This window comes from Eumetopias jubatus, unplaced genomic scaffold (genome assembly GCF_037043125.1).
Source record: "Eumetopias jubatus isolate StellerSeaLion01/CBP00866 unplaced genomic scaffold, mEumJub1_p1.0 scaffold_5, whole genome shotgun sequence".
In the NCBI taxonomy this organism is placed as follows: Eukaryota; Metazoa; Chordata; class Mammalia; order Carnivora; family Otariidae; genus Eumetopias; species Eumetopias jubatus.
Window position 1 is genome coordinate 74,618,247 of NW_028274811.1, and position 10,855 is coordinate 74,629,101.

Here is a 10,855-nt window from a genome sequence, read left to right on the forward strand (position 1 = left end):
AAAAGCATTTGGGACGCTGGCTAAAATGCGCAGGACCTGGCCCTGTCCTTTAGATATTCTAACTCAGTGGGTCTGGTGTGGCTCAGGAATCTGCATTATAACCAGACCCATGTGTGATTTTGAGACCAAACCCTGAGAATCATTAGCTTGAGGGATGTGCTGATCTCATCCAACCCCATGGTAATGATTACAAATATGCAAAATTTATAAACCAGCCAGGGTAATAAATCCCCATATTCGTAAAACCATTTTATATCAGTTACAGAGCAATGTGTGGTAAAAATACTGAAGATTTCAAAAGTAAAAGTGTGATTAGAGTTGATTTTAGTTCATTTAAAACAGGTAATTTTTGGTGGCTCAGTCGTTAAGCATCTGCCTTCGGCTCAGGTCATGATCCCAGGGTCCTGGGATCGAGCCCCGCATCGGGCTCCCTGCTCTGCGGGAAGCCTGCTTCTCCCTCTCCCACTCCCCCTGCGTCTCTCTCTGTCAAATAAATAAATAAAATCTTTAAAAATAGAAATAAATAAACAAATAGGTAATTTTTTGAGACAGATCACTAAGAAAATTAGGAATGCAGATATAAAGGGAGCAGGTGCATTGTGTGTTTAGTGACTCTTGGTATGTTAGTATGCTATCCGCATTGAAACATCCTCCCTTAGAATCTGACAACATGGAGGAAAAAGATGGAAAGATGTATTTTTGTATTGGCGTTTCAAAGCTAATTAGAGAAAATAAAAGATAAAGGGAATCTCCTCTAGAGCAGATATCTTTTTTTAGTCCCAGTTAAACTAAAAATAAGGTGTGCTTGTCTTACGCATGAACTTATATTTCATGCCAGAAAAATCTCTCCCCAGCTACTTACTTCAATAAATAGATTGATGCTAAAAGTGCATTTACTGTTTAGAACCCATTACGGCAGAATGCTGTCTCTGCGTCTCTTACTCCATTACTGATATATGTAGCAGGTGACAGGGAGACCAGAGCTATGATTCATTTACGAGTATTGTGTCTAAAAGTAATTTTTTTCGCAGCTCAACCACTGAGTGATTTCAGATTTCTAAATAGATGGTAAAGTACATCAGCATGATTAAACACACTCCCACAAGAACAAGTGTTTGTTCTCAATATCATCATGTAGCCTGTACAACTCTAATTTGAGAGTCTAGGTGTTCAAAAACACCTGTCACAGTACATTGTGCATGATTATGTTTTGTGTGGTGGGATGATGTGTGACAAGCTGAGTCTCTTGACTGAAAAGTAAAATATGAAGTGGCCTCCTTCCCCCAATAAGGATTCAACTGCCAAAGGGACTTTTTTCTATTATCAAGGAATTTTTAAAGATTAGGTACCAACTTTGCATATGTAGGAAACCTGGCCATTTTTTTCCAGTTTGGATGATTTCTCAGGTAGGTGATTTTGAGGAGTCAAATATACTTGAGATGAGGATTCCCCTTGTCTCATTCTAATGGAGCAAATAGGATGCATTGAAAATAACTCAAGATTCTGTACAACTAATACATTTATGTATATACATATGATTTATATCAGGTACAGTTTTCTCATTTGGTAATCGTACCATGGTCTCTTGAAAAATCTCTCTGTAAAGGAGCATATCTCACATAATAGAAGGGGAGAAGGGGGTAAACAAATATATGTATTTTATGTTTGCAGAAATTTTCCAAAGGAAGATAATGTTTAAGTGATTTTAACATTATTATAAAGATGGTGTGAATTAAAATGTAAACATGAGTATCATTTTTTTATGAATCTACATTCTATCTACCTTGTTCTTTTTCATTATATCCAAGTCCGTATCATTATATCTCAGGCTTCTTCAGTGTGTCCTTCTTTGGCCGGACCCAAAATCCCATACCATGCACAGCATCCCACCCATTTCCCACTCCCCAAAGGAGAAAAGAACTAGGTGAAGACAAGGAAGTACTACTATATAAATAAGTACACAGATACACACACACACACACGCACAAAACACAGACACATGGAGAGAGAGAGGGGGACACTCTGATTTTAGAAATGGTAGAATGAATGCTTCATACTGAAACCACATAACATAGGCACATACAGTTTAGTCATTACAGAAATTGTGGGTCATAGGCCAAAAATACTATTGATGCCCATAAGCATCCGCATGTACTATATATAGCATTTACCACACTACCACAATAAATAGACAGATAATAGTGTAGCTAAAATAATAATAAGTTAGAATGGAAAGACAAAATGAACAACATCTAAAAATGAAGTCTATTTTAACACAGCATTATATCAATTCCTGAGCTCAGGCCTTCAAATTATGTGTATGAATGAAATAGTCAAAATCTACCACATTTGACAGCATAGTACGTCAGCTGGTCCTCAGAGTAGGATACTGAATTTAATCGCTCAGTATGCCCAGTTAACACTAACTTATCCTGCAAATACCAAACTTAAGTACCTCTAATAGCTCACCTAGTAATTTACTCATAAATAACTTGAAGTCCTAAGTGAAAATAAGAATCTGTGGCTTTGCATTTCCCTTCATATAAGAACCAAGAAGGGACTTGCATTTTGAGAGAGTTGGGAAGTACGTTGGTGGCCTGCTTATGGCCTTGGAGTTTCCTTTAAGAGTCATTGGTTTCATGGCCAAAGGGAAAGTACATACTTTTTTTTTTAATAGCCATAAATTAGTGATTTCAGATGTCACAAATTGTTTGATTGGATAGTTTCACATTGTAAGATCTTAATGAGATTCAGTGCCCAGTGTCACTGGTTAGGCTGACTTCAGGACCTGTTCACACAAAAACACATTACGAAGTTGAGAAGGGCTTTCAGGTCAGCTAGGGGCAACTTTCCTCCCAGTAACTCTGCAGCTGGATTAAACACATCTGTGAGTCATTGTAATTGTCTTAGGACCTGGGGGTTACAGTAGCTCTAAATGACTTGACTGATGTCACAAGCCAGACAGGTCAAATTTATTTGCACAGTCCTGTAATTTCCAAATATCGAATCAGTAACTCCCAGAGTCATATTCCTCAGATTACCAGCTGACAGAGAATAGAATGTTTGCCAAAATATTTATCAGGAAATTCACACTGAAGCCATACCTTACCTTGAACCTAAGTGTCCCGCTAAGACTACCATAATATCCCCCAGATTTCCTCAGTCTCCAGCCAAAATTATGATCCATTTCCTCTTTTTGCAATTGAGTTGCAATGAAGAAAATAATTTTGCTTTAAGTAGCTGAAAAGAGACGTCAGGTATGGCCAGAGGAGGTGATGTAACATGAACTGAGATGTCTGGCATGTCGATATAAAAATGCCAGCTCTACACAGCCTGGAGCATTTAGGATTGTCATAGACAATGGAATTTTATTAATCTGGAAAACAGATTGGCTACACAGCATCTGTTTCCAGTCCCATTCCTGACTCTCACCAAATTTTAGAACTGGCTTGATTGGGATCAAGGGAGTACTTTAAGTTAACCTTTCAAATTGAGTGTGTGTGTGTGTGTGTGTGTAATTTGTATTTGCATATTGGAGTATTTAAGTCTCTAAATTTGGCTTACTTTTTTTTTCTACTATCTCTCAGAAGTTTAGCTAAAGATACTTTCAACCCTATACCAGCTTTATTCTGGACAAAATATCCTCAGCTATTATATTTCTTGTCTGTAACACCTCCTAACCTCTAGCTTTACTGTCTAATGAAGAATAAAATTCTTTCCTTTCTGATGTGCACTCAGAATTTCTTGAGGCTCTGATTCAGGCAGCAGAATGTCTTTAACTCTTCCCCTGGGCTTTAGCAGACTGTTTGGTCTAACCAATGAAACTTATTCAGCCCCCCTCATCAAATGGGTCTGGCACTACTGTGTTCTTTCAACATTGTAATAAGAAAGAGCTGCCAATAGACATGAGTGGAATGAGTTGTTTATATGAGTTCCAAAGAAGAGATACATACAATTGTACAACTGCCAGAAAACCCAATGCTATGACCAGATCCAATCTGGAAGGATAGCAGATATAAGGGAGCCTGCCTCAATTCCTCCCTCCCGTGTTTATGGATGACATCTTTAATGCATCACAGCTCCCTTTCCACTGCCAGCTCTATGGAGACAGGGATGGATTGATTAATTTTGCTCTTTTGTGTGTAGTGGATTTCTAGGACCCAGAATGTTACCTGATGTGTTCACATAATATGCATTCTATAAATAATTGTTGAATAAATGGCATGAGTGGCTCAGATGCATCTTCAGAATCTTATGCAACACAGTACTCTAGACAGTCAAAATGAAATCTGCCTGCCATCCTTGAATCCTGGGTTCTTGCTATACCAATTTCCTTGTGAATATGCCGGGAACAAAATATGGAATCAGCAATTGTTAGCTCACAAAGCAGGTATCTCTAGTACCTCTTGGGGCTCCAATCTATCCCATATTATAGCTCTAGGGAAATACTAAGGTTGGTGACTCTAACATAAGACAGCATTTTGCAAATCAAACAAGGCAGGCGTGGTCACTATGTCAGATTCCTGGGACTGCCATAACAAGTTTCCACCAACTGCAGATGGCTTAAAAAAATAGAAATGTATACTGTCATATCTGGAGATTAGGTATCTGAAATCAAGATGTGTGCAGTACCATTCTATCTGTGAAGGCTCTAAGAGAGAATGCTGCCTCGCCTCTTTCAGCTTCTAGGGGTACCAGGTATTCCTTGGCTTGTGACAGCAGAACTCCAATCTCTGCTTCCGTCATTACAGCCTCCTTCCCTGCTTGTGTCTTTGTGTTCAAGTCTCCCTTTTCTTTCTCTTCTACAGACACCAGTCATTGGACTTAGGGCCTGCCCAAATCCAATAAGACTTCATCTTAACTTGATTGTGTCTACAAAAACTGTATTTCCAAATAAGGTCACATTCTTGGGGACCAGGGGTTATGAGTAGAACATAACTTTTGGGGAACACAGGTCAACCCACTCCAGTCACTGTGTTCATGGAGCTCACAATTGATAGTAAAGTTACAGATAAGTAGGCAGGAAATAACAACTAGGTGATGTGTTTTTATAAAGGAAGTAAAGGACGTTATGAGGGCAACTAAAAGAAGTGCCTGGCCAGATTGCCTAAGGGGTTCCGAATTGCACACAATAGCATATAACAGAAATCTGATAGCAGTGGCTTAACTAAATAGAAACTGATTCATATTATACAGCCAGAAATTGGAAATAGGCAATTCACATCTAGTGCCATTGTTCAGGAAGTCATTGAGAACCCAGGTTCCCTCTGGTTTCCTTTCCTTCCATTGTGGCTTTTGTTCTCATAACCTCATAATGTTGGCTTCAATGCCAGACATCAGATCTGCATGAGAAGTAAAAAGGGAAGGAGAAGGGGAAGAAGCTCTGGTGGGCTGAGTCTGACCCTTTACATCCTAGAGGCAGCACCTGGTAGACTTCTACTTATAACTTATTGGCCAGGACTGAGTCACATAGCCATTCATACTTTCAGAGAGACTAAGGAAGTGAGTATTACTAACTGGGTCTACACTGGTCCTTGCAAAATTGGAGTTCTATTAACGATGTACAAGTGAGGAGGGCAACTAGTAGGTTCTGCCAAAGAAACTGTCCCGATGATAGAGAAATCCCAAACTGAGACTCAAAGGATAAATAAGGGTCTCTCAGGGCCAAGGACTGGGAAGGGTTTTCCAGACAGTGGGCAGGGAGTATTTATACAGATCTGGAAGCGAGAAATGCCAAGAAAGAAAAGATGAAAGGCTTTAAATATGTCTGAATTGCAGGAAGTGAGGTAGGAAGTCACACTAAGAGGTAAGTCTAGGGAGGAAAGTAGTGGTCAAATCATAAAAGGTCTTGTAACCCATATGTATCATGTAGGGCCTCTGGATACAATTAAAAACCAACTTTGGCAAAAGTTTTCAGCAGAAAATGAAGGAATTAAAGTGTTTTTGGGTAGCTCACAGAATTTTCCAGACCTAAAGGACCATAGAGTGCTGCACTGTCAGGGAGAAAGTCCAAATTGTGATGCAGAACTGATCGTTGATGCAGCCACTGCCACCACTGCTAAGCATTGACCCCAGTGGACTCAGGATACTGTCAACAAAACCCCTACTTCTGGGGCCTGAGAATCCTCCCCTCCCGGAACTTCCTTGTTATCCACAACTGTGTCACCTCTCAACTCCAACTCTTTGAAAGAGGTCTTGATGGATGAGGCTGTCATGTGCCTAAATTATAGCTTGCAAGGAAGCTAAATGCTTGGCATGTTTTACCTTGGACACAAGAAGTACCTCTTTCTCTCACCAAGAAACTCCCCAAATGTGGGAAGAAGCTTCTGATGCTGGGCAACTAAAATGGCCAAGGGACTATGAGGTAACAGAAAGTGCAGGGAGTGTGTGAGAGAAAGGAAGAAGACTGTGGTCCAGAAGGGGGACGTTTGAATTTAAGGATGAGGAACAAAACCGGTCCGGAGGTATGGCTAGGGTCTTGTTCTCAGGGAATGCCTTTGGACAAGGAGATGGTGTCAATACTACCATCTCCTAGACCAGAAACTGGGTGTTCTGGATGATGCCAGACTGCCTCATGGAATGAGACAAGTGACTATGCTACTTCGTCTTTCTGTGCCTGATTAACAAACAACAAGCAGAAAACCTGTTTTGTTGGTGAGAAGAAGAGACCAGGAATAATTCTTCACCTGTTCTCCATCCTTTGGCTGGTGCTGCTGGGCTAAAAGCAGCAGACCTTTACTCCCCGTGGCAGGACAAATGGTCAGTACTCCATCTCTGTCCTTGTCTCCAGAGTTGTCACAAATACAACTGGCCAGTGGGGAAATGAAGCAGCAGGGCTGCACGAGTAGCTGGGACATAACCCAGATCACACCTCCCCAGCTTTTCTCTCAGAGCAGCATCTGTATCTCACATGAGTTCATGAGGATTTATTACCATGGTACGTTCCTCCCTCTGCCCCTAAGGAACTGAAGTCTCTAAATCCCACCAAGATTAGCCCCAGCTCTAGTTGCAGGAAGACATAAATAATGAAAATCTCTAGATCTTCTCCTTTCCATCTTCCACCAAATCACAAGCAAGTGACCCGGGTATTAACTTTCAGGCCCAACAGCTTTTCCTGCTTAACAGTAAGCAATTGCTACAAAGCAGGTCAGAGGGGTCCAGTGCTCCAGGGTTGCCAGGTGGAGGAGCACCTGCAGAAGAGTTCAAGGGGTTGCCCATTTGACCACACAGATTGCCTTGGTGTATTCATGTGGCCCCTGTGTGACACACAGGAGGCCTGAAAGTTCCTGCCCCTTCCGGGAGAGGCAGATGGACTGGCAAAGGTTTGGGGCTAAAATAAGAGGTTGCTGCAAAAAAAAAAAAAAAAAAAAAGGGATTGTGAAACAGAAGGCATGGGCCTAGGACTATGACTCCAAGAGTAGGCTGGGGTAGCTCACCTTCCTGAATGGCTAAGCTGAACCAGTTGCAGCCCAAGGGTCACGGTTGCAGGGAAAAAGCAGAACGGGTGCCACAGCAGAGAGAAGGGAGGATCCAGTGGAGAGCCAGCGGATCTAAGACTCCAGCTACCCCTGCCATAGAGACACTGTTTCCCTTCAGATACCAGAACTCCATTGCTTCATCTTAGGTGCGAAAATCTGGTCGTCCAGAAGAGGCCATTTTTTAAACTTTCTTTCTTTGTTATTGAACATTAAGAAAAGAGACCTTTTAAACTGAAAGAAACTAAGACACTAAGGACTAGCAAGTCTTTTCCCAGGTGGTGGGGACCTCATAAGGAAAATCAATTCAGCCATAGGAAATAAAGAGACTGCTTTTTGGTGCACATTTAGAGTGAGTAAATTTAAGATGCAAATAAATTTTGCATTAAAAATTATTTTTGCTGATTTATTTCATGCCTAATGCTTTTGGGTTTTATTTGTAGATGGCACCAAATTTATTTTTCCCCATGTTTATGCTCATTTGTGTGACTTGTCTCTTAACAATGTTAACTTGAGAAAGTATCAGTTATATGATGCCAAGCTGACCATTTATCATCACTCCTAGCAATGTTTCTAAAGTGATGCTAGCGAATATCCAGAAAGGTATTTTAGCCAAAGCCATGGTCAGGAATTTCCTAAAGCCAGAGACAGGACAGTATCACTCTTTGCCTCCTCATTTCTTATTCTTCACCATTGTTCCCAAACACTTGAAACAGTTTTAAATGGAAGCTCCAAGGAAAATTATAAACACATTTCAAAAATATCATTTCCTTGGCTCGCCCCTTTTCTATACTTAGTTTGAAAGACTACCCATATGGGTATCCCTTGAGACAGTCTTCATATCCGTAGCAAATTAGTCCAACTTCCAATAGACAAGAAGATAATTATGCAATTTGATACCTTTCTTTCCTTTCTTATTCTGTCAAGCACATACGCACACACTCTGACAACACATCCTCCTGCCTATATGCTTCACAGTTGTCTCAAAATAATTAGACAGCACTTGTCTTAATGTAGATAGGAACATTTTTGATGGCAGTCGTGATGTGGACAGCTAAAAAAGGTCTATTCTCAGGGTCCTTTTAATTATGTCCAAAGAGCTCAGCTAGACTACAGTTTTCTATTTCCTTCACAGCTGTTGATCTAGTAACTGGAAGATCAATGTGTCAAAAGACCAGAAGTTTTCAGTCTTAGCAAACTCAAAAGACTACTTTTTATGTTTAAAAGCAAACATGCACAAAGTCTGATGGTAATATGCAGACTTCTTTAATCTAGGTGGGATACTTATTTTATCAGTTTAATGAGATTTTTTTTTAGCTTACATCAGGTAATAGAGATAGAGGTAGAGGTAGGGATAAAGATAGAGGTAGGCACACAGAGACACAATTTGAGGACCTCTAGACTCTGCTCTGTGTGTGTGTGTAGCCCGTTCATTTCCTCTTTTTACTTTCCTAATTGATTAACCAACCAAGATTAAGTAGTGCCTCTTTTATAATATAGTTACTTGTTGGGATAACTCAACAACCACTTTCACAATTTGCTTTCACAGACATTATTATCAGCAATTATTCCCACAATAGTCACCATTATATTTTAATCCATAGTGCTTAAACATCCAGTGATGGTATTTCGTGTTCCTAGACTGTGGTACAGGCTGTGTATACTCTCAGTGCAACTTCTGGGCTATTTTAAGAGACGTTCGCACAAAAATCTGCATGTCCTTTTATCCGAGTCAACATTATCCGATCGTTTCTCTTGTAGGAGAGGATATTCATTTTCTCTCACCAGTTTGATTCACTTATCCGGGTTGCAAGTACCAGAATGGAATATATAATCAAGGGTTCTAAAATGAGGAGAAGGGCATCAGAGAAGATGAGATAGTGGGAGGGGAGAAAGTCTTGTTGATTTTCCTCATCAAGCAAATCTCGTACGGTGGCATTGTTAGACATGAAATTGGAGGTAATAACTAGGCTAGAAGGCAGTAGGATCCCCAGAACTCGTGCTCCCCAGGGACACAAGCCAAATGTTTAAATGCCTATTTCCATGCCCCTGATTCACCCTGCTCTGTTAAGCATTTCTTTTTAAGCAGTGATAGAAGTGTATTTTCCAGATAACTGATTACTTTAGGCAGTCAGATATCTCACTTTTTTCCTTTAAAAAAAAAAAAAGATTATTTATTTATTTATTTATTTGAGAGAGAGAGAGAGCACAAGCAGGGGAAGGAGCAGAGGCAGAGGGAGAAGCAGACCCCCTGCTGAGCAGGGAGCCCCATGTGGGACTCGATCCCAGGACTCCAGGATCATGACCTGAGCCGAAGGCCAATGCTTAACCCTCTGAGCCACCCAGGTGCCCCTCTTTCTTTTTTCTTAATAAAGTTAAATCATTAGTATTTTCTAAAAGTTCACCATTTTTATGACTTTTACTGCAATTTGCCTTATCAAAATAAAAGTCATTAATTCCCCTCTCATCCTCTTATCCATGAATAAATGAGTATATTATCCATCATAAAAACATCCTAATAGGAACCAATAGTATAAATATTTATTTGATTCTTTGCTGTGAAAAACTACTAGAATAAAAAAAAGTACACTTTATGCCTCATTTTACCTTACTAAATTTGTTTATCTTAAATATTACACCTCAGTTGAAATGAAGCCTATTTGATACAAAATGCATATTGGCCAAATTATAGGATTGAAATACAAAATTAAAATTATCCAGTTACTTGTTTCTAGTCTTGTTGTCACATTCAGTTCTTGGTTTTCTGTGTTATCACTTTTCTGGAAGGCCAATGGTTCCTATTACTGATCAAGGTAAACCTTCAAATCCTTTCACTCTTCGCTGTTTTAGCTGGTTCATTATTTGCATGTGGTTGCAGATAGTGCTTAATATACCTATACATAGTCATTAAGAAACTACAGTAAAATAGATTAACAGCAAGTAGAAGCAATATTCTGTCTTGTTTCTAACATCTTAATTTAATCCAATAAGAAGGTACTCACTGAGTATTTACTGCATGTCATGAACGTGACAGGTGACAATGATGGATTAGGAAGTTGTCTTCACACTCCAGAAACCAAAAAATAAATACTGACGTTGCAGTTAAAGCCCAAGTTAGTCACTGAATAGCTAGATGATCACAGAAGGGCTTCAATTGCTTCCTTATTAAAGAGGGGGAGTAACGACTTCTTCACGAGATTGTTGATAGAACCAACTGAACACATGAAGTAGTACATAAGGCATGATTGGTGGTGATAATAAAGGATGTAAGAAATGAAATAAGTTGCTAGTTGGGTGTAACTATGGGAACAGAACAGTAGTAGAAAACAAAAAAGTAAAAAATAAGCACTGGGAAGGATCCACATGCAGCAGGATATCTG